The sequence below is a fragment of the Eriocheir sinensis genome, chromosome 25 (assembly GCF_024679095.1).
Source record: "Eriocheir sinensis breed Jianghai 21 chromosome 25, ASM2467909v1, whole genome shotgun sequence".
Taxonomy (NCBI): domain Eukaryota; kingdom Metazoa; phylum Arthropoda; class Malacostraca; order Decapoda; family Varunidae; genus Eriocheir; species Eriocheir sinensis.
Window position 1 is genome coordinate 10657012 of NC_066533.1, and position 5000 is coordinate 10662011.

At 45.9% G+C, this 5000-nt stretch overlaps 1 protein-coding gene and 1 long non-coding RNA gene across 2 annotated transcripts in view; one reads left to right on the plus strand and one right to left on the minus strand.

Moving 5' to 3' along the window:
- Window positions 1-5000, minus strand: part of LOC127003630 (protein slit-like) — a 158698-nt gene that overhangs the window by 97643 nt on the left and 56055 nt on the right. The window lies entirely within an intron of this gene.
- On the plus strand, window positions 2908-3873 carry LOC127003347 (uncharacterized). The gene is made up of 2 exons (XR_007757048.1): window positions 2908-3260; window positions 3324-3873. It is a non-coding gene; the product is annotated as an uncharacterized LOC127003347 (long non-coding RNA).

Sequence of the window (5000 nt, forward strand, 5' to 3'; positions counted from 1 at the left end):
GGATAAGAGGACATGCCAGAAGAAAGGGAGAAAGAGAGGAGGAGGAGGAGGAGGAGGAGGAGGAGGAGGAGGAGGGGAGAAAGGTGTATTCCAAGAGCTACAAATGACTTGAGTGTTACAAATAGAGAGGGAGGGAGGGAGAAAGGAAGGAAGGAAGAAAAGGAAGGAGGAGGGAAGAAGAACGGGAGGAGGAGGAGGAGGAAGAGAAGGAGGAGAAAACTACAGGGCACAGACTGGAGGTACTTCTTTTCTGAGTGCCAAACGAGCTAAGTGTTACAGATGGAGACGGCGGCTACACGTGCGTCCTGCCGTGCCCTCAAATCACGTGGCTGTCAGCACCTGAGGACGACCTTCAGGCCCCGTGCATCACAGCCACGCCCCTCGACCCTGGGGGGGGGCGAGGGGGTGCAACAGGGGGGCGTGGGAAGGGGGTACAAGGAAGCGTGGGGAGAAGTACAGGGGGTTGCGGAGGGTGAGGGGCGTGAGGGGAAGTGATTGCGTTGGGGGGGGGAGGGGCACGGGGGGTTTAGGAGGGCGTAAGGGGAACAGTTTAGGGGGGTCGGGAGTAAAGGGGGGCGGGGAGTTCTGTACCGCTACGCTCTTTGGTCAAACAGGAGTGGAAACAAACCTTGGGTCATATTGCGGGTCAAACTGTTGGTCATATTAGGGAGGATTAAAACTGTGGGTCAAATTTCCGTGGGGTCAAACTGTGTTGTGTGACTGTTATGTATGGTGGTGATTCTTCTTCTTTTTCTTTTTCTTTTCTTCTTCTTCTTCTTCTTCTTCTTCTTCTTCTTCTTCTTCTTCTTCCTCCTCCTCCTCCTCACAAGGTACTAGTTAGGTATTACATTACAGAAACTACAAAAAACGCAATGAAAAATCTCGCTATGTAGTACACCACCGAGCGCCGGGGATCGAACCCTGGGCTTTTTTTTTTTTTTGCCCTTTTTTCGTCCTTCTTTTTCTTCCATTCCCTTGTACATTATTTCGTGATTCATGCTGCCCTGTTGCCTGACTTACCGCGTTGCTTCTTGTTGTTGTTGTTCTCTCTCTCTCTCTCTCTCTCTCTCTCTCTCTCTCTCTCTCTCTCTCTCTCTCTCTCTCTCTCTCTCTCTCTCTCTCTCTCTCTCTCTCTCTCTTCAAATGTTTGTTGTTATATCCATCGTGTGTGTGTGTGTGTGGAGGAAGATTGATGGGGGTGGAGGGGTGGAGGGAAGAGGGAGGGAGAGAGGGAGGAAGGGAGGGAGGGAGAGATGGAGGAAAGGGGACAGGTGCACAGATATACACATGTTTTTTCTCTCTCTCTCTCTCTCTCTCTCTCTCTCTCTCTCTCTCTCTCTCTCTCTCTCTCTCTCTCTCTCTCTCTCTCTCTCTCTCTCTCTCTCTAACATAAGAACATAAAAAACATAGGAGTCTGCAAGAGGACGGTAGGCCTGTACGAGGCAGCTCCTCTGAACCTAAACTCCCGTGTAGCTCCCGTGAATCTAACCCCACCTAATATCGCTGTCCATGAATTTATATAATCTATTTTTGAATGTGACAATTGTATTGGCACTCACCACATGACTGCTAAGCCTATTCCACTCATCCACCACCCTGTTTGTAAACCAATTTTTGCCTATGTCCCTGTTGAATCTGAATTTATCCAGTGAAACCCATGACTTCGTGTCCTACCCGGTTCTCTTACCAACAAAACCTTATGAATATCCCCCTTATTAAATCCCTTCATCCATTTATAAACTTCGATCATGTCTCCACGCACCCTTCGCCTTTCTAGAGAATGCAAGTTTAACTGTTTGAATCTTTCCTCGTATGGCAAGTTTTTCAACCCCTGAATCATCTTAGTCATCCTCATCTGCACCGATTCTAACATTTTGATATCCATTCTATTGTAAGGTGACCAGAACTGAACCGCATAGTCAAGATGAGGTCTAACTAATGATATATATATTTTGAGGAAGACTTCGGCGCTTCTGTTGCTTACGCTCCTTGAAATAAATCCCAGTACCCTATTTGCTCGATTTCTAGCTTGAATGCATTATGCCCTTGGACGGAGATCAGAGCTCACTAAGACCCTTAAATCCCTCTCGCACCCAGATCTGCTTATGAGAGTGTCATTTAAGCAATAGTTATGTGAGGGGTTGTTCCTACCTACACTCAGAATACTGCACTTCCCTACATTGAACTCCGTCTGCCATTTATCCACCAAGTCATGCAATCTGTTTAGTTCACCCTGGAGAATACTAGCGTCCTGATCCGACTCAATTACTCTACCGATCTTGGTATCATCTGCAAACTTACTGACATCACTACTAATTCCTGTATCTATTCTCTATCTGTATCTATCTGTATCTAATCTATTAATATCTAGTAGTAGTAGTAGCAGTAGTAGTAGTAGTAGCATAACAATAATAATAATGATAATGATATAATTTTAGTAAGAGTAACAACATTAAGTATACTTAAGAAATAAGAAAGAAGCAAGAATCAACAATTATAAGCCCCTTCGAGGCATAGCCATTGACTAATTTCGTAGCAAATTTTGAGATTATTGAGTAAATGGTGTGTATGTAGCGTGTATGTAGTTTGGTGTGAAAAGTAAGAAAGTGAGAAAGCCATTCGTGAGTTTTTGAACTCTTCTTTTTGTTGTTGAGAAACATTAGAGAAACGTCGAGATATTGTCCAGAGGCATTGTTCTGAGAGTGGTCAGGAAATGTCAGGGGCATTATCGCGTGGGTCGTCATCGGGTTGTCCATCGTGTCCAAAGAGTGCCAGGGGTCTGTCAGGGGTCAGTTGGTCGTATAATCGGGTTGTCAGTCCATGTCCAAAGAGTGCCAGGGGTCTGTCAGGGGTCAGTAGGTCTTGTAATCGAGTTGTCAGTCCATGTCCAAAGAGTGCAGTCCATCGTGTCCAAAGAGTGCCAGGGGTCTGTCAGGGGTCAGTTGGTCGTATAATCGGGTTGTCAGTCCATGTCCAAAGAGTGCCAGGGGTCTGTCAGGGGTCAGTAGGTCGTATAATCGAGTTGTCAGTCCATGTCCAAAGAGTGCCAGGGGTCTGTCAGGGGTCAGTAGGTCGTATAATCGAGTTGTCAGTCCATGTCCAAAGAGTGCCAGGGGTCTGTCAGGGGTCAGTTGGTCGTATAATCGAGTTGTCAGTCCATGTCCAAAGAGTGCCAGGGGTCTGTCAGGGGTCAGTAGGTCTTGTAATCGAGTTGTCAGTCCATGTCCAAAGAGTGCCAGGGGTCTGTCAGGGGTCAGTTGGTCGTATAATCGAGTTGTCAGTCCATGTCCAAAGAGTGCCAGGGGTCTGTCAGGGGTCAGTAGGTCGTGGGTTGTCAGGAGTTGTCAGTCCGTGTGTTTTTTTAGTCTGGCTGAGCCGCTGTCTCCCCAGAAGAGTCTCAGCTATAACTTTGGCGTTGTCTGTTGGTCTGGATGAGCCACAGTCTCCTCAGATGAGACTCACTCTTACCAACACACAGCACCGTCTTTTTGTTGTTTTATGATTTTTTTGTTGTTTTTATGTTTTTACAGTTAGTGACGCTCTGCCCTGCTGGGGGGATTTCTTCTTCCCCGCACGGCAGTTCCTGTTGAAGGCGTCAGTCATTATGATTATGGTGATTTGTACCGGTGACCTAAACTGATATAAGGGTCACGGCTTGTCTGGCTACTTCTTAGGAAGGTCAGCACGTCTTGCGGGAACTTCAACGCCCCCCCCGCCGGACCTTCGGGATCCCCGGCACCGCCATGGACGCCCCGGGGGAGCCAGGGCGCCCTACCGACGCCCCTCCAGTCCTGCGATGCTCACCAGCAAGACCAAGGGCTCGCTGGCGCTCCCCAGCTCCGACGATTCGAGGAGGGCGGGTGCAAGAACGCGCTTCTCCAAAAATGCCAGACGGGATTATTAAATCAATCACAAACACTGTGAGGGCGCCGCGCACCGCGTTTGTAGGTTCTGGGATGGAAAGTCGGAGGGCCTCGGGAACGGGACAGCATCAACAAAATAGAAAGAAATACTCGTGATGGCTTTCGGCGCGACATTTGATTCCCGCTTTTTTTCTCACTTCCCTTCCACCCTCTCTTTCTTCCTTGCTCTCCATGTGTGTTTGTATTATTTTCTTATTCTTTCAAACCTTCTCTCTCTCTCTCTCTCTCTCTCTCTCTCTCTCTCTCTCTCTCTCTCTCTCTCTCTCTCTCTCTCTCTCTCCAATGACTTTGGAAACTTACCATAGACGATAAGACTAAAAAACATAACTTGCATTCTTTGGCGTGACGTGGACTGCGTGGGGACTGACTTGATGGTTTTAAATTTATAATGGAGATTAACAAGGGCGATTTAAATGTAGTACTTAAATTATTATATGTCTCCTCTCTCCCGTCTTGTAAAAAGGTAAACATCTATGCAAGTTTTAAGATATTTACATAAAGAAAATCGTCCATACTTGCCTCATCCTAACTTATCCTGATACTAATTCCCCCATATACTAATTCTTCCTCATACCAACTCGCCTTCAAACTAACTCACTCGCCCTCCCAATAATTAGCCGAGTCACCTGTCTGGATCAAAGGGTCTGTGTGCTCTGAATATCTATGTAAATTCATGTAAATTTAACTATCCCCCTATTTATCTATCTGGTAATAATATTAATATCTATTATTATTATTATTATTATTATTATTATTATTATTAGTAGTAGTAGTAGTAGTAGTAGTAGTAGTAGTAGTAGTAGTAGTAGTAGTAGCAGTATAACAATAATAACAATGATATATATATAGGAATACGACAATCTTCTTCCTTTCACAAGTTTTAAGTAAATTGGGTCGCTGTTTAGAGGTTGTGTGTGTAAAGTCATAGTATGCAAAAAGAAGGAGTACGAGGATAGGAAAGAAGATAGAATAGGAAGGGACGCCAGGAAGGAAGGAGGGATGGAGATGAGGGAAAGGTGAAGGAAAGGGAAACAAAAAAGAGAAATGGGGAGGGATGAGAGGGGAGAGAGGAATTGT